This window comes from Rhinolophus sinicus, linkage group LG01 (assembly GCF_036562045.2).
Source record: "Rhinolophus sinicus isolate RSC01 linkage group LG01, ASM3656204v1, whole genome shotgun sequence".
NCBI lineage: Eukaryota > Metazoa > Chordata > Mammalia > Chiroptera > Rhinolophidae > Rhinolophus > Rhinolophus sinicus.
The window spans coordinates 194175564-194201055 of record NC_133751.1 but is presented as its reverse complement, the minus strand read 5'-3'; the positions used below and the strand labels follow the sequence as shown (position 1 = coordinate 194201055).

General features: G+C 43.0%; 1 long non-coding RNA gene across 1 annotated transcript in view; it reads right to left on the bottom strand.

Annotated features, from left to right (window-relative positions):
• Nucleotides 1-17060, bottom strand: part of LOC141568293 (uncharacterized) — a 179474-nt gene extending 162414 nt beyond the window's left edge. Inside the window, exon 1 of the long non-coding RNA XR_012491417.1 lies at nucleotides 16874-17060. This is a non-coding gene — a long non-coding RNA (uncharacterized LOC141568293). The remainder of the gene's footprint in view (nucleotides 1-16873) is intronic.
• Nucleotides 17061-25492: the final 8432 nt, after the last annotated feature.

The following is a 25492-nucleotide window of genomic DNA, read 5'->3' as shown; positions in this document are numbered from 1 at the left end:
TGGCCTTAACACTTTACAGTCGGGTCCCACTTGCGTGTTCCCCTCAATTCTTGGTGGGCATTCGGTAGGCTCCCAGGCCTCTGTAAACAGCTTCTACCCCACCCCACCCATGCCCAGCAGAATTGGCTTCCATCTCCATTCCCTAATGGGTATGCTGGACCTGCCTGCTACACCCACAGCATTTCACAGCTCCTGAATCTGCCTAATACCTGAGCCTCAACTCAATAGCATCTAGAATTCTGTGTGTTAAAGAGTGTTGACACAGGGAAAGAAAGGAAAGGTAATCAAACCTACACTGAGCCTGGGGAGCATAGGACTCTCTTCTTATGAGGGCAGTGCACTTCAGTTTCCAGTGCCAAGGATTGTAAATCTCCCTATATGCATGCGGAGTGTACAGCTACAGTAAAACCACAGTGGGTCGGGATGCCTCCGATTGGATGGCCCTGGCTAGAGTGATTACCCAAATATTTTGGTAGGCCACAGAGTAAAGGAATTATGAGTTTTGGACCGGAGATCCTTCTCTGTGCCAAATAGCCGTTTTACCACAGGGTGGTAAGCACATACTTTCCACTCCAGATAGATCAATGTTGCAATTAAGATGTTTAGCGAGGCGGGCCACTTTAAGTGTGGCTTCAGTTGGTGTCTACACCTTGTGGGGGAGGGTGGGTGTTGTTCAGGAAGGCTCCAGATCTGCCTCTCAGCGTGGTGAGTTTATAGGGTGATCAGGCGCTAGCACTGACTCAGTGTGTCCGTATGGCCGCTATTTGGGGAATTTAACTAATAAGCTCCATGTCCGTTTTATCTCAGCTGAAAAAGCACAGAGCGATCCGGGATAAGACACTTGATAGTTGTGTAGCTCTGGGCAAGTCACGTCATTCAAGCGGCTAACCTTCGTGAGTTCCAGGTAGTGTAGAGCGGTGGCAAAATCCACGAAGCCCAGAGTCCAAGTGTGTCCTAACCCCAGAACTGCCGTTACTATCTGCCCGACTGCCTGAGTTTCCTTAGGTGCCACATGGATTTAAAGGCATTACCCATGTTTCCTTTGAGGGTGATGAAAACGTTTTGGAACCAGACAGAGGTGCTGGATGCACAACACTGAATGCACTAAAAGCCATTGGCCCGTTCAACTTTAAAATGGTTAATTTTATGCCATGCCCATGTCATCTCAATAAAGAAAAATTTTAGTACCCACATCGTATGGTTGCTGGAGGGATTAAAGTTAACATACGTAAAGTTCCTCAGACAGTGCTGCCCACAGGCAGTGCCACGTAAGCATTAGTGATTGTGCCCCAGGAAACATACTGAACAATTCATACACATTAAATCCTCACAAGCACCCATGGCATAAGTACAGCTATTATGCCCATTTTGCAGATTAGGAAACTAACATTTAGAGGGTTTAAGTGCCATTCCAATTACGATGGCTCTGTAGAAAATTACCCCAAATGTGCGATGTAAAGAAGACGCTTATTAACCTATGGACTCTATTGCTCAGAAGTGCAGAAAGATTATCTCTTCTCCACAACGGCTGGGACCTCCACTGGAAGACTCCAAAGTCAGGTGGCTGGAATCATCCGAAATCTTGTTCACGCATGCATCTGGCATTTGATGCTGGCTGTCAGCTGGGAGCCTCAGTCTCCCTCCACAGGGGCCTCTCCATGTGGTTGCTCTGAGAGGGCTTCTTCACAGCATGGTGCTCAGGTGCCAGGGGGAAGGTCCCCAGGGAGGGAGGACCTGGTGGGAGCTGGATCATCTTCACGACTCCTCCCAGAAGTCACGCAGCATCACTTCCATGGCACTACACTCACAGAGACAATCCTGAAGTCCTACCCAGGTTCAAGAGGAGGGAAAACAGATTCCACCCCTTGATAGGTAATCGCAAGATTCTAGAAGAGCATGTGGGACCAGAAACATTGCTATGGCTGTTATTAAATGATGCAACTTGCCACAGGGAGCTTACGATGGCCACTTCCGCAGTCTGTGAAGGAGCTCAGGATTCAAGACTTGGACACCAGAGTTCAGTTCTTATCCACGGTGTGTTGAGTTGCAGTGTTTTCATTTATCAAACACGGACAATAAAATCTACTCCAGAAGGCTATAAAGATAAGTTAACATATTAGGGCCTTAGTTTCGTAAGCTTTAAAAACAAATTAATAAAAGTCCCTATCTCTTTGAGTGGCTATAAGGATTAACTTATTGTTAGTAAGTACAAGTGATAAGAAGACTGGAATATTCACGTCAACTGGTCAATAACATTCTCTTCCCGATAGAACAGTCTACCTTGGGAAACCAAATTAAGATCCGAAGTTTCTTTGCTTAGGATTATCTGTAAGGACAATGCCTGATTACTCAGTTAAGTTTACTAAGAGGAAAAGAACTTTTATCTTTGCCCCATACGCTGTAGACAGGACACTGACAAATGACTATTCTCTCATGCTCTTCTCTTTTTTTTCTTCTTTTCTTTCAACCTTGTTGTTGCAATGTCACCTCATGTGAAGATTAATTAGGCTATTGCTTATCTTATATTAATTATTGTGTAATGGTGTCTCCCCAATGAGATTTTCACAAAATCCCTAATTGGCGGCAAATTTTCAAACCTCTTTGGGAAGATTAATTTCTAGGAAGATTTTCACATAACAGCTAATCTCTCCCATTTTAGGTTAACTCTTGTCAGTTTCCCTTCCAGGCAGGAATGCTTCCAGTCTTGCTTCCTAATTCTAAAGGTCCTACGTGGTTTGGGTCCCGCAGCTCATGGCAGGCAACATTCCACTTGAGTCAAATCATTAAACGAAGCACTTGAGTCACTGCCACCCACAGTAATAACACATTCTGACAAAAACATGAAAGATAGTGTTATCTCTGTCTTAACTCATGTGAGTATCAGTAGAAGGGAAGAAAGTAAATTCTTTTAAAATACAGACAGAATCTTTTATCAATGAAAAACTGTCATCCGGTCTCTCTTATCTCTTTGTGCCCTGACAGCAGGATTTATCTTTCTTAGAAGCAAGACTCCAAATGAATATCATGCCTGTTTGGCCAAGGTGAGTAGTTTGTCATTGTTGGGCAAGCAGATGTGTTTTACATAGATGTGGTGGTGCACACATGCCACTGGTCATCAATCTCCATGTCCTCCAAGGTGTCCTGAAGACTTGGTGGTAGCCCATTTCTCTCACAAACAGGGGAGTCCTGTGTGCTCAAAGCCTGCTCTGCAGAACCCAAGAGGGAAAGTTCTCGTGACACAATCTCTACATTCAACCATCTTGGCTCCATTGTAACTGCTTCCTTAACAGCTGGGGGAAAGCTCAGCGCAAAAGGTCTCCTCCAGTGGGGTGGAACAGTCCAGTTTGGAATCAACCCTAGGAAGAAATCTTTCCTCCAATAAACAGGATTCTGCCATTAGCACAGCTCTGCAGGCAACAGCAAGTAGCAGTTCCTTCTTTTCATTCTTTGGCTTTTTAAAAAAAAATTGCTTTTACTTTTCTGTAAACCCAGCTTTAGGTTTTCTCCTATGGGTTTCCTTCCTTGGTAGTAACAAAAGAGTGATCAGTGTCAGGATAATAATGGCTGACACTCACTGAGCACTGACTTTGTACCAAGCACTATTCTGCACATATCATGTGTCTTAACTCTTCTAATCTTTGTAACAGCCCAAGGCATAGTCCTACAATTGTTCCCATTTTACAGACAAAGAAACTGAGACACAGTGGCCTGAGACATAGAAATTACATAGCTAGTAAGGAGGAGAGTATGGGAAGCCAGGGAAACTGGTTCCAGAACATGCAGTCTCAACCATTTCTTTGTCCTGTGGGTCAAGAAGCTCCAACATGACTGCCTCATCGATACATGGCTATTTGCCAAACTTCCCACAAACGTTACACCCTGAAACTAAGGACTTCCCCCAAGGCCTCCACTGTGTCTCCTCTCTTTTGCTCAAAGTGGGACGCATCATTCCTATTAAGCCCAAAGTGAGAGCAAACCCAGGGTCACAGGGAACATGTCCCCCACACAGGCCAAGTCCAGGGTCCACAGAGTGGAATCTTTCCAGCTGAAAAAGCTTGGAAGTTCTCTCAGTCAGGATTTGGTGCTCACTTAAGCCAAAAAAGAAACTCATGCAAAGAATACTGAGAGACTTACAGAACTGGAGGAGGATGGAACCCCAGGCCTCAGGAGGAAAAGCGCTCAGAGACAGTCTCTTTGGGGCAGTCCTATGGATGACCAAGCTCTCCTACAAGCTGCCCTCACTTGCTCATGGCTTACCTTGGGTCATGTGCCCAAGCTTCAGGGTCCATTAGAGGAGCCTTGTGGTTAATTCTGATTCAGGGGATCAATGGCTCATGCTTTGAAAGATACTACAGCTCACCTTATTACTTTTAAGTGCATTTTGTAAACAATGAAGCAATTCTATAAAAGGTGAGATGCCACTGGAAGCTTCAAACAACCCTGGACAGGATGTAGGGCAAGCATCGCTTTTCATTCCACAGATCAAAAGCCTAAGACATAGAGAGGTTCGTAATTTCTAGGGAACACTCAGTTAGAGTTGAATCTCAGGTCTTCTAACTCCTGGATACCGCTTTTTCACCCCACAGCGTCCCCCTCAGAGCCAAGTGCCAAACCGGAGTAGAATTCTCTCTCTGTGGTTTAGCATCTCAAGTCTTTGTTTCTCCCTCTTCCTCTCACCACTCAACACACCCAGGCATGCTGGCAAACACGCTTATTCCCCAGCCCACACCCCGCCAGGGAAAGGGCTAAGCTGCACAGTACAAGGACCCCCTCTGGAGGGAAAGGAGAAGAGGACTGAACATGCCTGCCTGAGCTCTGACAATGGTGACAGGCCTCAGGCTGCAGGATCTGCTCTCTCTTGGCAGAGATACCAGGGGACACAATCTCGCCAGCATCTTCTGCACATCCCAGGCCACAAACAGGCTCTCTGGGTTCGCAGTTATGTCTGTTTTCCTAAGGCAGGCATGAGGGAGGGAAAGGTTTTATGAGATGCAGCAGGGTGCGTGGCTCAAGGAACACTTGAGTGGTTCCCAGTCAGGCATGAACGTGTGTGGCTGAAGGTTCTGGGCCGGTGGCGGGGAGGGAGGGAGGGAAGGAGGGAGGCAGAAGTCTCTCCCTTTTGCAACTGGGAGCGCACCTGGCTGCACCCTCCAAAAGGCAATGCCACGGGGAGAATCAGCACCGATTAGGACCCCATCAGAGTTAACAAAGGAACATTCACTTACACTAATGGGCGGCAAGGGTTAGTTCCTCATCACTAGTGGAGCAGATTGGCCTGAGACAAGCTTAAGTCATAAAACACCCTTAAATTCTCTGCCTTAAAATAGGCAAGAGAAGAGAATTTATTATGATTGTTCCTCAGTCAGAAAGAGAGAGAGAGAATGAATGAAGGTCACCGTTCCCTTTACAGCTGCTCACCTACCTTGCTCTTTGTTCCTGTGCCTACATAGTAAATTGCAGTTGGAAACAGGAGCGTATTAGATGATTTTCTGTTGTTACTTTCATTTTCCCCAAGAGGAGAAGGGACAGTCCATTTAAAACAACTGAGCTATAATATCACAGTGCTTCTTGTTTAAAATTCAGACGTCACTGAATGATGCCACAGCAGCACTAAACATAGCAGGGATGGGGAGAACCACATTATTTCAAAATAATAATCCCAAATATACATATAGTTCAGTGCTTTTGCATTTTCCAAAATGCATATATGCAAGATTTTATCATGTATACATAAATATTACATATGTGTATATAATATATATTCACATAGATATAATGTGACATGTCATACATATAGTGTGCATGTATGTTATATATTTGCATATAAAATATGTATTACAATACTTGTCTTTTACGCAAACTCTAGAACAGGGGTGTCCGAACTGCGGCCTGCGGGCCAACTGTGGCCCACAATCCATTTTTAATTGGCCCGCAGCAAATTCCAAAAGTATATTTAGTTTACGTAAATAAACCAGGTGAGGCAATAAGTACTTCACCTCGAGTGAGTGGCCCGGCTGTTTGTGTATTTTACCGCATATGGCCCTTGGTGAAAACCATTGGAAAAAGTTTGAACACCCCTGCTCTAGAAGGTAGATGGATGAAACTGAGATTCAGTTTGAGCGACTTGCCCCCAAAACATACAGCTAGAAAGGCAGAGCTACTCAACTCAGTGTTCTCACTTCAAGATCAATGCGCTTTCCTCATGATTCTTCATTTTTTCATGTACTAACCCAAGACATATTAAGAGGTCTCAAAAAATTATCCTGTGGCTCATCCAAATGAGTCACGTGTGCCTACACGCATTGATGGCACTTGTCCCAGGATGTCAATAGAGAGTCTACAACAAAATGTCTACAATGACACAGCATGGAAACAAACCCTGAACTGGTATAGATCCCTCAGGAGTAGGAAGTTCAGGGTCAATAGCTCTAGAAACATAGATAAATGTTTAAAACAACAGAGGAATTTTCCCTGTGGGAAGGTACTTAGCATTGAGAATGGTTAGAAGTACGCAAGACTGTGTGACAGGAGATTCATGTGCATGGGGGCAGGGGTCTTCTTCGGGCCCCTCAGCCAGACCCAGGCTTCCCACTGACTACACCCAGGTCTGTTTTTCATTCTACAGAAGTCATTCCCTGCGGCCCTCTCTCTAGAGGGAACGTGAGTACAACTGACGTCTATATTATCATTAATCTGCAGTGACTGCGGCTCTGAGTCCACACCTGTTCTCACAGCACTGTAGCCCTCAAAACCCCCCTTGGTTATGTAGGGGTGGCCCTGGGGTGTCCCCCGTGTTCCTGAACAAGTCTGTGGAGTTTCTTCTTCCTCAGTCCCCCAGGCAAGGCCCAGACCTTCAGTGAGGTTCTGCTGAGCTCAGCCACCTTTCCAGGGGCATGCCTGGTACCCACATGGGGGCCCTCAGTACCAAAGCCACATGGAGATCTGAGAAGTTGGGAGAAAGGAGCCCCGGCCCCAATTCTGTGTCCCTCTGTCCTCTGGGCCCTAAATGGGCACTGTGTGTGCCCAGAGTCTCACAAAGTCTCAGGAACCCGGTTTCAGCCCTAAACTCAGCTTAGGTAGAGAGATAGCCAGTCTACTCTCACAGAGAACTCCCTCTCTATGAGAAAATGCCCCCACCCCTTTCAACCTGATGTTCACCCTTCCTGATAATAACTCCTGTCAATGGACACTTGCAAGGGTCACTGGCCCCCCAGATGTGTAGTCAGAAGTGTGTCAGGTGAATCTACCCCCTCTTGTCATGCATGATCTAAGAGGTGTGAGAAAGCCAAGATAGGGAAGCCCAGAATATTCCTGGAGAAATTCCTGGAGGGCTTCCTGGTAGAGGTGGTACTTTTGATTCTTAAAAATAGTAACACTAAGACAAAAAGGTAAAATAGAACACCTCAGGCCCAAAAATCACGTGACCCTGATTTATTCACAGGAAATCAATTAAACCCATACCTTGAAGCCATCTCATAAGTGAGTGGGCAGAACCAAGCCATCTAATTTTTCAGAAGAAAAAAAGCAAGCAAAAACCTTAATTACTGGACCCTTCCTATGCTGACCAGTTCCTCCCCTCCCTCATCAGGGTGTTTTACTTCTCTAAGTGCAATTCAGTGTCCCCTCATTTTTGTCAAATTCATTTTCTGACTGGGCAAGACCTTTCTTCTCAGAAAACATTAAATCCGATATAAGACTTTCTCATTTCCCTATGGTCCCCCATTTCCCTGCTTTTCATACCCATTTTGAACGGTATAGTCAGGGAGGAGGGAAGATGCCTTGGAATATAAAACTCTAGAAAGCCCACTCTTTGGATGGATGTTGAATCTGCCCCCAAGTCCTCCAACAATTGGCTATTTATGCCCTCACTTACCTTTGTCCCTAGGTCCTGTGACTTTAAGTGAAAGGACGCATAACAAAACCAATTTCACCATGGGCTAATTGATATAAACAAGAAGTTCCTGCAGCATCGCATCAACGTTATAACAAAACGACGTGGAGCAAAATGACGTTATTCAAGGACCTGCTGTATTAGCAGTCTAGTGAGATGGAGATAAGGCAGAATCCGGGCATTTTTACTGCAGCATGGAGCAGCACTCCAGAGCCTGATGCTTCAAAATAGGCCCTTTCTCTGGGCCCCAAACCCACATTCTTACATGTTAAAGCTTCCAATGACTTTAATGTGAGTTCCATGCATGTAAGGCCTGCAGGATTGGACCCTGTGGGAGTGTAAAGTGACAACATAATAGAGAAAAATCACTTTAGCAGGCAACAGTGACAGCTGGGCAAGCATTAGAAAAAAGGGAAAAGGCCTCGGTTTAGACAAATTACTGAATGAAATGATCACATGAAAAGCCCTTTTTACAGCTGCCACGAAGAAATCCAGAAAATATAAAACATGTGAAAAAGTAAATAAAGGAATTTTTGAATCTTTTTCCCCCGTTAAAGGTGTGGTAAATAGTTAAAATGCTCTAAAAAGATCTTCAGTGTTCTGAGTCATGGACCCAAATGGAAAAATGTGGCTATTTGGGTTTTTCACATCAATTACGATATAACCAATAAAACGTAAACAATGAATGAACGGGAAACCTGGAAAATTCCAAAGCAGAGTTCAGAGTCTCTACAATTATACTCAGATCCTCTCATTTCAATGGCTTTTGACATCTCATTACCCTGCATTATATTTTTACAGATTCATTTTCCAGCATATATAAAAATGACTTACTGCATCCTTAGAACCATCTCAATGACCTAATTGAGGAGTTCCATCAGCCACTTAAAAATAAAGCATTTATTTCCTTAATAAAAATCCTTCGGGTGAGAGGGGGAATGGAAGGAATCTCATGTTAGCAAAGAAAAAAATTAAATTAAATATAAGAGGAAGCATGATGTAGCAGGGTGGGGATACCCAAGTGGGAGTTAAGAGATCTGGTTTCTGGTATTAATTCTGCCACTAATTTGCTGTGTGATTTGGGGCTAATATTAACCCTCACTGGATCTCGGTTGCCCTAGAATGAAGGAGTTTGAAAGGATATTCTCAAGGCCCCTTCACGCGCTGACAGGCTATGATTTTGAAAACTTCCTCAGGGAAGACCCCTTTAGAGTATGTACTCATGACCTAATCATTTTCAAATTTAGAAACAAAAACAAGTTTAAATTTTTCCCTGTTTCTTTGTCGATATACCCAGTTACACTACTGAGAGAGATCCAAAAGAGGGCCACATAATATAATGATGTCCTCTTGAGCAGGACCCCATTTTATAAAGTAACTCCTGGGACCATCTCAGATTAAAGCCAAAGATATTTTCAGAAAACTTCCCTGCTCCCTTGGAGAGGATGTGGGGAATTCTTTAGTTTGCAGGACGAAGGCACTTAATCCACGGGCCCCTCCATGACATGTTCCGCTTCCAAGAGCCAGGCCTGAGCTAGCAAAGGAATGTCTCAGGCAGCCTGTCTCCTAGCCAGAAACATACGCTTTCAGAAAAGAAGAAATTCTGACACATTATTAAGATATGCATATTCAGGCTGTGATAAATAAACAGATATACAAGAAACACATTATTCAACTGCGGGGGCATTTTTTAACTCTTTTTAGTCCTTGAGTTTGGAGAGATGGAGGAGGAAGAGGAAAACGGAAGGATACACTCAGGTGTAGATACTTTCAGGTCATTAATGTTCCTTTTCCCCAGCGCCTAACGCAGTGGTTCTCAACCTTGGCTGCCCACTGGAATCACGTACGGAGCTTTAAAGAACGAGTGATGCCTGGATCCCATCCTCAGAGATTTGGATGTCATTATTCTGGGTATTGGGATTCTAAACAGGCCCTCCCCAAGGTAGTTCAGCTGAGCAGCCAACTTTGAGAATCACTGTGTTAGTCCCTCTAATGCATGGGGTTCTCAAACTTGACCATGCATCAGAACCACCTGGACACCATGATTGCTAGATCTCACCCCCAAAGATTCTAAATAGCTATGAGGTGAGGCCCCAAATTGCATTTCTGATGGTGAAAGTGTCACACTCATTGAATTAGTCACCATCCAGAGGAGTTGGACTAGAAAGGAAATTCCAGGCACTAGTTGGCAGGTTGGATCTGGGGTTTAGAGCAGGGGATGGGAGGTCAGAAGTGGAGTCCCTCTGTGAGCTAAGGAGAGTCACCACTCCTGGGTACTGAGCCTCTAGGTGGTGGCTTGGGGGTGGGGGTGTGAAAGGTGCCCGTCTGGTACACATACAACTTGGACTTCTCCTGAGACTTGTCCACAAAGATTCCATCTTAGTTCTAGCATATGTGGACCCACATTCCTTTTCACTTTCTGCTTGGAACTGTTTGGAAAATATCTCCTTAAACAGAGGTATTCAGCTGGCAGTCAAGAATTGAGAATGGGAAAGTGAGAAGCAAACATATTTTGAATGGTAATAGAGGGTATAAAGATTTTTATATCTGTCTTAACTCCACCACTAGATATTGGAATTGGTGGGAGGTAGACGACACTCAGAACAGAGAAGCCAGGAGGGAGTGACAGAGCATGAAGCACATGTGTTAGTGATGTGGGGGAAGGGTGTATTGGGGAGGTACCAGGTATCACAACTCCATGATACGAGGTTAGGCACTGACTCTTTCAGAAGGTCAGAGATACCCAAGGTCTTAGCTCCTATCCAGAGGAAGGAGGAGGAAGAAGATGAGGAGAAGAACGATAAAAATAAAATATGTACCAGAAAAGTCAAATGTTTTTTCATATTCATTATTAAGGGGAATTTTACTATAGTGCAATATGACAACTGCACAGTGAAGCCACCACCAAAAGCATCAGTTAGACTTTTAAATAACCCTTTAAGCTGAAAGCCAAAGCCCAACAGCCTCTCCAGGTCCTATCCTCATCACTGACTCTGAAGTACGCCAACACAATCATTGTCTAGTAAGGACGGTGGTGGGACCGGTAGTCCAGCTTGATTGAATTGCTTTCTCCACAAAGACATGGAAAGCACGTTTTCTTGCTCAATTCCTTCTGTACACATCATGAAGACATATTCACAAACATGGCTGAGCCTACGACATGGCATGTAAGTAGAGACACTGCACAAACTGGAGCTCGCTCTGTATAGATCATGCCTCAGAGTTGTCCACCTGAGGGACAGAAGATGACAGGACATATCTACCACCTTCTGTCCCACATTGGCAAGGATCTCCCCATAGGAAAATATCTTACTCCCCTCAGGCTGCTATAACAAAATACCATAGACTAGGTGGCTTAAAAACACCAGAAATTTATTTCTCACTCTTCTGGAGGCTGGGAAGTCCAAGATCAAGGCACTGGCAGATTTGGTGCCTGCTGAGAGCCTACTTCCTGGTTCATAAACAGCCATCCTCCTGTTGTGTCCTCACAGGGAGGAGGAATGTCTCTGGACTCTCTTTATATGGCACTAATCCCATTCACGAGGGCTCCACCTTATGACCTAATTACCTCCCAAAAGCCCCACCTTCTAATATGATCACCTTGGAGGTTGGGATTTTAACATTTTAATTTCGGGGGAACATAAACATTCAGATTATAGTACACAGTCACTTGCTTGCATTTCCAGGCAATGCATGGGCTCCTGCTGTGTCCCACACCTCGTCATCAGAGAAGCTCCAGAGAAACAAATGAGGAATACACAGTCCTATCAGGGCACACCTGCAGGAAGCTGGTGCTACAGCAGTACAAAGGTGGGCAAAGGGCGGGGAGCCAGGCCTGAGAGCTGCCTGATACTGTCCTCCACACTTCAGTGAAAATGTGGTACGTTACTTCCCCCAAACATGTTTGCCTTTTTTGTTTATCATCGATGTCAATTTATCCATCCACAATCAGGTCTTGAATGTATTTAGCATGTAAAAGTCCTCTCAGAATCCCTGATATCGGGTTACTCCTACTCTACCTTTGGGTATAAATTCGACGTCAATATGTCATCAGGATTCTGGAGCCATCGAGGTACAGGGGAACTGCCCCAAGAACCAGCCAATCAGTGGGAGCATGACATCAGGGTCTCAGATGGAGGTGGCACTAGCTTATCCATCCACATTTGGATGAATGGAGCCTACAAATCAAGCCTAATTGTAGCTGTTGACTCCAGTCCTAATGAGATAAGAATTGGAGTGAAGCATCTCTACTGATCATGACAGTCTTGTTAGCCGCAATAGAAAAAGCAGACTCAATTCAGGTGGAAAGACCCACATCCCCAGGTGAATCACTATATTCTCTGGTGCAAACGTCAGGTCAATCCTGCTCACTCCTGACTTTTCCTGACTTTGGATAGCCAGCAGTCAGAGACTCACGCCTACAGAGCTCCAAAGCTGTCTCCAGACGTGGTCCTCTGTAAAATATTTCAAGGTATGTCAAACATTTTACAGAGTCAGTATTAAATATAGCCTGATAATCAGGACAAACTTGGTGGGGCCTTGTGTTCCATCCCGACTGTCCCTTCTACACTTGAGACGCATTCCTACCAGCTCATACCCAGTCTATCCCAGTCATTCTCAAACTGGTGTCTACGGCTGCACTTTCTCCCCTATCAGCCCAGCCACCATGGGCCAATTAGTGTTCCAAAGCGCCTTTTGGACTGGGTCATTCCCAGATGCCTTTTGAATTATGTCATTTCCAAGTTAGCATAGCATTTGGCATTCTCTGTTGCAGATAGAGTACTAAAAATGCCTTAGTGTGGCATTCAAGACCTTAACCTGACTTTCCAGGCTTATTTCCCTTAACTCCCCTACAAAAATCCTATGGTTCAGCCTACAAGAACTAACATACACACACACATGACTGACCAGTCAGAGCCCAGCCCATCCTAAGTCATCACCATGCTCTTCATGCCAGAGCCCGTCTCAGGACTTCACCCCCGAGACGGGTATGGGGAGCCCCATTCCTAGCCCTCATTTCCTATTGCATCCTCATGGCCATAAACACATTTCTCTATAAATACTTGTTCACCATCTTTGCTGTACCACGTCCTAGAAACACAAATGAACGAGGCATAATCCCTGACCTCAAGTTGCTCAGCATCCATGGGGAGAACCATGCAAACAAATAATTAGAAAATAACGTGGTATCACGTGATGGAGGAGGGACACATGACTCCCAAGGGTGGGAAGAGAGTGATCAGGGAAGAGAGAACTCCTGATCTAAATCCTAGAAATGGAGAAGGAATTTTCCAAGCACACAGGAGAGCAAGGGCATCCCAAGCAGAGGGGTGACATGAGCGAAGAGATAAGGCCTGATGAAGCAGGTGCATTGAGAGAGATGCAGAAGAGAAGCATCGAGAGGTGAGCTCACAGGTAAGCCACGTGGGCCTCGGATTCCTGGTTAGGAGTCCCGTCTTTATTCTGAAAGCAGTGGAACCAGCGCTGAGTTACAGAGGAGGCCTGGAACCCGATTTGCATTGTAGAAATCTCATCCTTGCGACATGGATGATGAACATGGCAACAGAGGAAACAGACCAGTGAGGAAGTTATTGGGGTGATTCGGGTGAGATTGAAGAGACCATGAACCAGAACAACGGTTAAGGGAGTGGAGAGGGGTATGCCTTTGGACACTGTTAAGTGTTTGCGAGATTTTATAGTACAACTAACTACACAGAAAACTTATCAAGTATGTTAAGGGTTAACCAGTGTGCTGAAGTTAGGGTTAAAGACAGAACTCCCCAGGAGCCTGTGTTCATGGGAAAGTACACAGCCTTCTAAACAAGTCTCTTACAAATGAACGTGTAGACCCAGCTTGTTCTGAGACAAGGCATTGTTTGCATTCATCAGGTTCCTGTCCTCCATGCCAGCAAAACACAAACATGTTTCTTCCAACATACACTTTTGATTATCGGAATCATGATTAGCACATCTTAATGTTGTGAAACACAGCTGCAGTTTTTATTTTGGTTTTCAGCAAATGATTTTATTAATTTATTTCTGACTGCTCTAGCAAAAAAAAAAAAAAAAAAAAAAGGAAAAAAAGAATATTAAATAAAACCCTTCTGAATACCTTTTGACAGATTGCAAACCATGAGCAGTGACCAGAAAAAGAGAAGGTTGTTATGGGGAAGAGGTCCCTCTTGGGAAACATGGAGAAGAGGGGAGTCAGCTATTTTTCCCCCATTACCATTAAACTTTTGGAGAGGGTGGGGGGTAGGGGAGCATCGTAAAATGTAAGACAAAAGAGAAAATGCTTGGAGTATAAGCTCTGTGAGCGTAAGGCCAAAGCTTACCCTCATACGCATGTGTATATGCATATACACGTATTCTAGGTGTAGAATAAATGTCTGCTTGGAGGGAGGAAGGAGGGAATAAGAGAAGGAAGGAGGGAGGGATGAAGAAAGAACGGAAGACGGAGGAAAGGAGGGTTCACTGTTGTCAAGGAAGAGCACTTGGGAACTCAGTGACTGTGTCATGGCAGACGCTCTCTGTCCACTCGTACAGAGAGTGTCCTCCTTCCCTTGGATCAGGGAAAAGAATGAGGCACAGGAAGGGAGACAAAGGAATGAAGAAGCTAACAGTGCATCTGAGTGTCCTACACCACTCCTGCCTAAGGGGTTCACCAGTCACTCGATGGGGCACAGAGTTCTGCTTCTGAACAGATAAGCCTTTTGCAAGCATCACACTGCCTGTGCCTGGAATGCCCTTCCCCCAGGTCATAACTCAAACCTGACCTCCTCAGAAGGTCCTTCACCGACCCCATATGTACAGTGGACCTCCAGGCACCACCACTTCTCCCTGCTTTATTCTTTTTACAGTGCTGATCACTCCCCAAAACTATTTTATTTATGGGTTTACTTGTTTATTGCCTGTGTCCTCCTAGTAAAATGTAGGTTCCAAGAGAGCAAAGATCTTATTTGCACACTTCATCATTGTATATCTTCGAGCTGACAACAGTTCCTGGCATATAGTATGTTCTCAATATTTTGCTAAATCAATATTAAAGAGATGAGGACACGTAGCAATAAGGATGAATCTGAAAAGTATAGTACTTGGTGAATAAAAAATGCAAGGAACAGGGACGGCTGGATGGCTCAGTTGGTTAGAGCACGAATTCTCAACAAGGTTAATGGTTCAATTCCCGCATGGGATGGTGGGCGGCATCCCCTGCAACTAAAGATTAAAAATGGAGACTAGACTTGGAGGTGAGCTGCACCCTCAACAACTAGATTGAAGGACAACTACTTAGAGCTGATGGGCCCTGGAGAAACACACTGTTCCCCAATATTCCCCAATAAAATTTATTTTTTTTAAAAAATGCAAGGAATAGAATGAGATCTGTAACAAAATTCCTTTCGTGTGGATTAGAAATACAGGCATGTAAGGCATTAAAATCACTACGTTGAGGAAGGCAAGGGACTGAGGTGTTAGAACAGAAGGAACTACACATATTCAAACAAGCAAACTAGAAAGAAGCCACCATGGACCAATTATAACCATAGCCATGAATTAAGATATCAGAAAAAGAAGAGGGGGAAATAGAGGTACCTAATACCAGACGTATACTGGGTTATTTCATTCATATATATATACACACACACACACACACATATATGTAGGTATATATGAGATCTGACAATTCAGTCTGAGGAACTCATCCTGGAAAAAGCGCTACTACATACCTCATTGCTGAATATCACTATAGTTACCTTCGAAGTACTCCCCTTGGGAATCTATGCACTGACGCCAGTGCCTAGTCCACCCTTTAAAGCAAATTTGGAACTCTTCTGGAACGGCTATCAGAACTGTTGTCATATTACCCTTGATGTCCTGAATGTCATCAAACTGAATTGTATACCTGAAACCTATGCAACTTTACTAACAGTTGTCACCTCAATAAACTTTAATTAAAAAAAAAAAAGAAATGTCTTCCTTTCAATATTTCCTTTATCTTCGGGTAAAGAAAGAAGTCATTGGGGGCCAGATCAGGTGAGTAGGGAGGATGTTCCAATACAGTTATTTGTTTACTGGCTAAAAACTCCCTCACAGACAGTGCCACGTGAGCTGGTGCATTGTTGTGATGCAAGAGCTATGAATTGTTGGTGAAAAGTTCAGATTGTCTAACTTTTTCATGCAGCCTTTTCAGCACTTTCAAATAGTAAACTTGGTTAACTGTTTGTCCAGTTGGTACAAATTCATAGTGAATAATCCCTCTAATACCGAAAAAGTTTAGCAACATCCTTGCAACAAGTTCACGAACTTAATTGTCAGAACTCATTTATGTTTATATACATATATGTGTGTATGTGTTTATATATATATATTTATTTACATATATGTTTATATACATATATGTGCATATAAATTAATATAGATCAATTAACTGTTTAGTATAATGTTTCTTCCCTGATGTGCATTCAGTTCTTCTCCACTTGTGGTTGTGATAGTTTCCCCTCCAGGTCCGATACAGGAACGAGATACAAAACGCTTGCACCATTTGGGCACTGAAGTCAAGATCCTGATGCCCAGAGGGAACAAACCAGGAAACCCCCGCCTTAGGGATGAACAGAGCCTCTCCTCGTGAACACACACACACACACACACACACACACACACACACACACACACGGAAGTTCCCACCCTTGGCTCTGAGGCTTCAGGAACTTCCTCAGACCTCCTTTCCTTTACTCATCAAACCTGCTCACCAGTTTGTTTATTGATCCCAAAGCTGGCATTTTCAGAGCATGACTCCCAAGTGGGGCCGCAGGGCTCCAGCAACACACACTAGGAAGCAGATGACAGCCGACAATTAGCCAGGGTGGACAAGTGAGACTCAAGTCCCCAGAGGCCCCCGCTGCCTGCATGGCTGAGACACAAATAACCCCGGAGACTCAAAGAACGTTAGAGCGAGGTGAAACTTGCAGAGATCCAGGCACTCACCCTTCCCCCCTGGGCTGAACCGTGCTGGACAGCCGTGTGTTCACTGAGCAGACGGCAGAGCTGGGGTCAGAACTCTGTTCTGGCTCCCTTTCCAGTGCTTGCTCCTGGGGTCTCAGGATGTCACTGTTTTCACACATCCAAGCGCTGATGTATGTGATAAGGACCTCCTCATCCAGGGCTGACACAGGATTTCCTCAGCCGCCCCCAAAGACTGAACAGTGTGTGCTGTACCTGTGAAATACCAGGGGTGCCAAAAAAAGGTACACATGTGACTTGTATTCATCTTTTGTTATCAGTAAATAGTATTGAGTATTACAATTTTAATACGTTTTTTTCCTTTCTTAAAATGTGTGTACATTTTTTTGGCACCCTTTGTATATTCTTCTTTTGTTGCTTTTTTTTTCTTTTTAACTTGAAACCCTGTTTTTGTTTTTGGTTTGTTTTTTTTCACCTATTCTCCAAAGTTCTGAACATCCAATAGTGTTACTAATAGTAACAGAGACTGGCTGTGTACAATGACTCTCAAAATACATTTCTTGGTTCTACTCTTTTATTCTGACAATGTGGACAACTGATAAATAAATATACACACATAAATAAGTGTACATACCTTCACATTTCCACACTTATCAACACTGCAATCAGGACTGCTTTTTACAGTAATCAGTGCTCCATGCTTTCAACCATCCTTATTCCTTCTGATACCGAAAGTTAAAAAGAAAACAAAACGGAAGCTCTCTGCTCTTAAGATAACTTATCTGTGACCCCTGCTAAATGACAGCCAAGCAAAACTTCAAGGAACTTGTTACTTAGAGCTTGAATTTCAAGCAAACATCTCCTGCATTTCTAATGAAAAACGGATCCTTCCGCCTGCTTTTGAAGTGCTCTTTGGGAATTTGAGTGTTCTTTGCAATCTTTTATACCCAGCCTAAGGACTCTGACAAACTCTCTCTTTCCCTTCAAAGGCCTGTTAACTATGTGATGAATGCACCTGTCACTTCCAATTCCAACCTGACTTTCTGTTGTGATGGCTGTAGAATTTGGTATCTATGGCAACCTTTCAGTGGCTCGACATCGATTAAAAAATGATTGGCTTATCAGGGCTGCGTGGCTGATTGATGGAAACGATCAGTTGCTCAAAATAATCATGATAGATAAAGTCTCCTAATTAGCTAGTATTTGCAAGATTCAGAAATTTTAGATTTAATTGCAGTATTATTTCCACCCAAAAGTAACTAATACTTAATTCTACTGAAGGACTTACAAATTAATCGGGACCACCTCAACGAAGGAAATTTGATTCAATTCACACATCTTATTTAGAAGCCAAATACCACATTCCATCTATTATAGAAAATTCACTCCTTGAATTTTTAATATCCCAAGGTCATAGACAAATGTACGGCTTTTTAAAAAATTAAGTTCAGTACTAAAAAACGTTTTAGTCAGGTTTACAGCATTTGCAAATTAATTATATACTTTTTATTCTAATGCTTCCTCAAGTATATAGAACCAGGACGGACAGCACTGTGGGGGAGGAACGTTACATGAAGCCTGAGCTTCCCAGGAAATCTAAATCCCTTATTTCAGAATAGAACATTTTACACCGATGTCTTCAAAAGTGTCTTCAAAAGTGTCTTCAAAAGCAACATATCAATGATAGTATACAAGGTACTTTTAGGTAGTTCAAATTTTTTTCAATTGCCAGGTATTTATTTTAATGTGAAGTTGCTGTTATTCAACCATTTTGTATCTTAAAAATACAAAGGTGACAATTTCATATGGTTTAAGTTAGTATCTTATTTTTTAAAATAACAGTATTCATTTCCTAGGGCTGCCATAGCAAAAGACTGGTTGGCTTAAAGCAAAGGAAATTTATTGCATCTCAGTTCTGGATGCTAGAAATTCAAAATCCAGGTGTCAGCAAAGCCATGCTCCCTCTGAAACCTGCAGGAGAAGACTTTGCTTCTTCCTACTTCCCGGTGTTTGCTAACAATCTTCAGTATCCCTTGGCTTGCAGTTGCCTTTGTTGTTCCATGCTATTCTCTCATTGTTTCTGTCTTCACATGGCCATCTTCTGATAAGGACACCAGTCATATTGGAATAGGGGCCCACTCTACTCCAGTAGGACCTCATCTTAACTAATTACATCAACAATGACCCTATTTCCAAATAAGGTCACATTCAGTGGTATTGAGGGTTAGAACTTCAACATATGGATGTTGGAGGGACACCATTAAACCCACAACAATTACTAACACATTAAGTCCGTAATTTCAAAGATAAGATTGCTTAGGAGGAGGCTCAAATAGGAATTTTTGTAAGTGGAGGTTGATTTTTTTTTAATGTAGTAAGGATGGTATGTGAACATGGCAAGAGTTGTAAGCATTATACAGAGAATCACTGAAATCGTAGGGGGAAGTTGACTGTAAAACCAGCTACAAACTCTTCCCCCTCCCTGTTTCCACACTGCTTTACAGTGTGCCCTTGCAGCAACTCTCAGCAAGGGGTAGAGTCCATTCCTCTACCCCTTGACCCTGGCCAACGTGGGTTTGCTTTGGCCGATGGACCATTAGTCAGTATGCCATAAGCAGAAGCCAGACAAGTGTAGGCTCACTGGGCTTGCCCTCGTGCCCGGGTAACCCTGCTGAAAAATAAGAGACCACATAAAGTAGAACCAAGGCAACTAGCTGACGGTCAGCCACCCCCTAAGCTGACCCAGCTGCTGACTACAGACATATGACTTGCACCCCAGACCAGGCTAGCCAATCCCCATGTGTAGACCAGAAGAACCACCCAGCTGAGCCCAGCCCAAATTGCCAACATGCAGAATTTCGAGCTTAAAAAAAAAGAGAGAAGAAAAGAAAAGGTTGCTATTTAAAACTACCACTTAAATGTTCCCATCAATTTTCTATTTATTTTGACTAGTGATTACAACAGTTTCCCAAATGCTCTAGGGACTTTTTCCATCAAAGTTGCTCTTAGGATCCCAGAAATGTTGGCTCGGGGCTGAAACAAACACGGAGATAATTTGGAAGAGGGTAGAAAACCTGGAAAAGGAAGGTATCTTGCAGCATTTTGCTTTAAAGTCCATTTACATGCCTCTCCTTCTCTCACTGGCCTGTGAGTTCAACAAAAAATGAAGCAGAAAGAAAGGAGCCAACCCTAAGAAGAGCACAGCAGATGAGCACATCCCCACCCACATGGCCTGTCTTCCTGCAGGACTCTTCCTGGTCAACTGGTTTCAGTCAGAGAGGAGATTTCCATAAACTTGAATAGCCATTATTGGGGACCAAAATGTGGGGCTTTATGATCATTCTTTCCAGAATCTACCCTGGATGGAACTCTATGTTTCCAATCAATTCTGAACTGCAGTTGGAAAGGGAATTAGACTTTAAATTGGGACTCCTGAGGGTTTTTTCCTCAAAGGGACCCACATCTACTTATCTTTCCCCCACTCAGTTTTCTCACTGCAGGCCAGAGTAATCTTTCCAAAACACAAAGCTCGTCATGCTAACCCCTGTTTAAAAAACTTTCCACTGCCCCTTGGGGTAACATCTAGATTCCTTAATAAAGATTGGATGGCTATATTAGCCTGCTCAGGATGTCATAAGAAAATACTACAGATTGGGTAGTTTAAACAAGAGAAATTTATTTGCTCACAGTTCTGGAGGCTGGACGTCCAAAATCAAGGAGCCAACAAGGTTGGTTTCTCCTTGGCTTGCAGACTGCTGACTTCTGGATGTTTTCTCACATGGCCTTTCCTCTGTAAGTGTACATCCCTGGTATCTCCCTCTCTTCCTGTAAGGACACCAGTCCTATTGAATTAGGGCCCCAGCCTTATGACCTCATGTAATCTTAATTACTTCTTTGAAGGCCCTGTGCCCAAATACGGTCACCTTGGGGGTTAGGACTTCAAGTATGAAATTGGAGAGGACACAATTCAGTCCATAACAACAGTCTGGCTTGGCCTGTCCTCTGCCCACCTCTCCAGACCCTTCACATGTCACTAACTTGTCCCTTACCTCCACCCTCCAGCCACCACGATTTTGCCCCTAACTAGGACTGCACCAGTCTCTTAGCAGGTATGATTTTATTTTGATCCAGATGATGCGTTACCCTCTTAAGAATGTATACTCCAGAGAGCAGGGAAGAATTGGTTATGCTCATCAGTTCATCCCAAGCTCAGTGCTTCGCATGAAGTAAGCACTAAATAAAAGTTTACAGAATGAATGAAGTGTAGCCAAGGTCTTAAGATTAATGGTAACCTCACAGGTCACATGACTAGCAGCTATGGAAATGATTCCTCTCAACTCATGTATTCATGCAACACTTATTCACCACCTATTGTGTGCTAGATCCTGAGAACGTAGAGATAAATAAGATAGGTAGATATCAAACCAATCTTCGACAGGCTGAGTTCTCTTATTGAACTATATTCCCTGTTGCCATTATATTCAATCTTCAGTCTTCTTTGACCTGGGTATAAACAACCACTAATATTTTCCGAGCCATGTTATATGTATTTATTATTGCTATTTATATTCATTGTGTGTGTGTGTGTGTGTGTATATATATATCACATATATAAATTTAATTATATATATAATTAAATTTGAAAATCTTAATGTTAGAAATAAAATTCAATCTACATCATTAAAAGGCAATTGTCATGCTTTCAGATATGGTCCCAGCAAAAGGACTCTCAGTAAATTCTTTAGTTTGATGGGTAGCTAAAGAGAGCAAGTACCGGTAAGGATTTTAAGATATACAAATAATTGACAGATATATACTAATTTTAAAAATCATTCCCCAGGACTAATATGACTATTAGATGAATCACACATTTTTTATAATATTGTAATATAAACTACATTAAGAGGAAGTGGAAATAAAGCATGTATATCATATACACACCAAGGCCTCTAAAAGTTTTGCAAACGTAACAAATTTAATAAAGGCAGAGTTTAGGAAATTTCATTGGCTCCAACACTTGACTTTGTAAATTCCTTTAAATCTGAAAATTATAGCTACCATGTAATGTTTGCCTGAGACCTGCCAGGCTTTCTGTTAGATGCTTGACAGATATTATTCTAATCTTCCCAATCACCACGCAGGGTGGGTATCATCGTTCCCGCTTTACAAAAGGGAACACTTCAGATCAGAAGGCTTAAAACACAATTACTAAGCAGCAAAGCTCAGGTTCAAACTCCAGCCAGTCAATTCTCACAGTCCGCGCTCTTGGCATCACCTCACGCTGCCTCAAATCTGTCGAGAATCGGTTCTGGCTGACTCCCTCTGTGGAAACTCTGGGATATAAATAAGTAAATGAAAAGAATTAAACTAGGTTTGTCCGTATTTTGAGACTGGAAATATGATTCCTACATAGCTTCTGGAGCTCAGGAGAGAGAAAACAACTCTTAAAGCCTTCCATCCCTCTCCATGAAGCAATTTCCCCTATAAGCATTTTCAGCTCAGACAGGGAGTGATACCAACAGCCCTGTGCAAGGACAGACAGACCTCTTTACCTAGGAGAGTTGGGGACTGAGCCCTCTCTGATGTAATGTCAGGAAGGATGAGGTCACAATGAAAATCTTTCCCCAGCCTGCAAAGGACCCTGGGATCGCCACCATAGGAGAGGTCTTCCTTTTGGTTAAGCTGTTACCCCAGGAATCCTCTTTTAAAATGCATAGGAACCTAGTAGAATCATTAGACCATTAATACCTTGCCTCATTTGGTTTGTTCAAGAGCAGTTAGCCAATCACCTATCAGTCCTGAAAAGAAGTGGACCAAGGCAAGCAAGTCCAGGGTGTGGAACCTCTTCCAAGAGAAGAGATCAGATGTGTAACTCGCTTTACCTTCCTGACCAAGCCTCGCTATGACGCAAATAGATCGTCCTCATTTCACTCCCAGGAAGAGCTCTGTCTTTTGATGTTCCTGTCTGTAAAATGGGGATAAAGGTAAGAACTACTGCTAGGGTCGCTTTAAGGTGAAATGATTCAAAGAAGCATCAGACACTATTCTCGGCACCAAGTACAGTCCTAAACTGCTGCCTGGCCTACAGCAATCATTCAATATGTGTGTGTGTTTGAACCTCTCTACACCTAATTTTCTCATTTTTAAGTTAGGAGTAACTATTCTCTACATTGTAAGTGTCTGGTTTTCCTTGATTCATCCAACAAATATTTATTGAGTGTCTTCTCCATAACAACCACAGGGACCCATCGGTGACTATAATGTACCTGTTTCCAACATTACCTGAGCTTATACTTTAGAGGAAGAGACAGACTTTATTGGCAGTTGTCTACAATCAGTAACAATCATCACACAAACATTTAACTACAATTGTTACAAGTGATTTGAAGGAGAAGTATGACCAGTGCAACCTCAGGAAGGGCTTTCTGAGGAAGTGACATTAAATTGAATTGACTGAAAGATGAGTATGTTGGGCAGACGACTTGAGGGAAAGAATGCTCCCGACAGAGGGAACTCTGTAAGTAAAGAGATTCACGATCAGCTTCAGGACAGCTATAAGCACTGCTGCTTCTGAGACCAAGCATGTGTTGGCCTCTGCTTTGGATGCAGGTAACTGTGGCCAACTCATGGTGGGTAGACAACCTTGGGTCACTCCCCAGCCACACAGCAAGAGGCCACATAGCTTGTGGATGCAGCAGAAGGGAGCCAGCCAAATGTCTTTGGGAACACCTGTTCTCAAGGGACTTACTCCAGCCCCTACACATTCCAGAACAATTCCTCTCACCTTCCCTTCCATTTCCCATTCAACCCTCTGCTCTTTCCTATTTCTTTTCTAGGTTTTTCTCTTACCATAGTAGATAAGTGTGAATAGCAAAGGTGATTTTTGTCAGATTGGCAGAAGTTTAAAAGACTAATAATACCAAATTTTGGAATGGATGCCAGGAAATATAACATCATCATTCATTTTGGGAATGTGTAACTTAGGGATGCCTTTTTTGAAAACAATTTGGCAGTATCTATCAAAATTGTAAGTGGACATGCCTTTTGACCGACAAATTCCACTTCCAGGAATCATGCTTTAAAAATCCTTGCTCAATGCACAAAAGGAGGATGTTAAAAGGTGTATTAGCTATTTATCACAAAGTATACTGAAAAATGTAAACAACTTAAATGTCTAACAGTTGGGGAGCAATTTAAATAAATTATGACCTATCTATATTATAGAATGCTATGAAACCAATAAAAGAAAGAATTAAACCCTAAATGATTTCTAAGACGTGTTGTTGCATAAAAAGAGGAAATTGCAGAGCAGTTAGAATAACTGTGTATTTTTTTTTTTAAGAAACATGTATATAAAAGGTATGTAAGCATGTGAATACATAGAAAGGAAACCGGAAAGATGCATCATACGACTGGCAGTAGACATATCTATAGGGAGAGAAGTGGTAATTATGTGGGGTGAGAGGAAAGTGTTCATGGTCTCCTAGGCACATGAGGTCCCTAGAATAGTCAAATTCATAGAGACAGAAAGCAGAATAATGGTTCTGTCAGGGGCTGAGGGAAGAAGGAACAGGGAGGTAATGTTTAATGGGTACAGAGTTTCTGTTTGGGAAGATGAAAAAGTTCTAGAGATGGAAGGTGGTGATGGTCGCTGAACAATGAGAATGTATTTAACGTCACAGAACTGTATTCTTAAAAATGATTAAAATGGTAAATTTTATGTTATGAACAATTTTACCACAAAAAAAGTTTTATTAATACAAATAATTCCTTCGGGATTTGTTTCCAGTGTGGGACATCTGAAGACAAGGGAAGACTCTTGTTTACAGTAATGGCACTTAATGCCAGGGGGTCACTGAGGGAGTAACATATTGGCCTCCCATCCATCAGACTCCATAATCGGAATGTTAACAGGGTATTTACAGCCTGAGCTTCAGTCCAAGCTCCCAACCTCAAGACCCTTTGAAATGGTCTTCTTAAACGACCCAACCTTCTAAACTCCTGACGTTCAATGGTGTGAATGAGGGATAGACTCATAACTGTCAATTAAGAGAAGAAACAAAAAATAAAGGATAGAAAGGCCACAATGATTTAGCTCAGTTCTTAAAAGCTCCTACTTGGAACCGATAACTAAGTGAGTGCTCCAGCCGTTTTATAGTGTGTATTCGCATTTATAGCAGGCTGAGCAGGGACTGGTTTTCTCTGTGTGCTGGCTTCTTGGAGACAAAGCCCTAATAACATCAAGTCATGAGGTGCAAATAAGGCTAGAATTAAACTACCTTGTGCCCAAACACATCATGTTTGGCATCTGCACATCATTACTCGAAGGCCATTGAACAAAGTGGAGGGACAACATTGATTACATCCAGCCATACCACTATGCGGAGGAACCAAATAAACACAAACAAACCCGAGTCTCGTAATGTTTCACTGCTTTTCTACAGGCATCTGTCAGAATAAAAGAGAGGAGATGTTTATGCTGGGACAGGAAGTCAGGTCAAAGGTGGAGGGAGAAAGGCTCCAGTACTTAAGAATCCAGGGCAGGAAGGCAAATGTCACTGATAGAAAGTCCATCATTGCCACAGGTAACCAAATATGCTCAGCCTTTGATTTTTACAGATGGGTGATTTACGAATCATGACA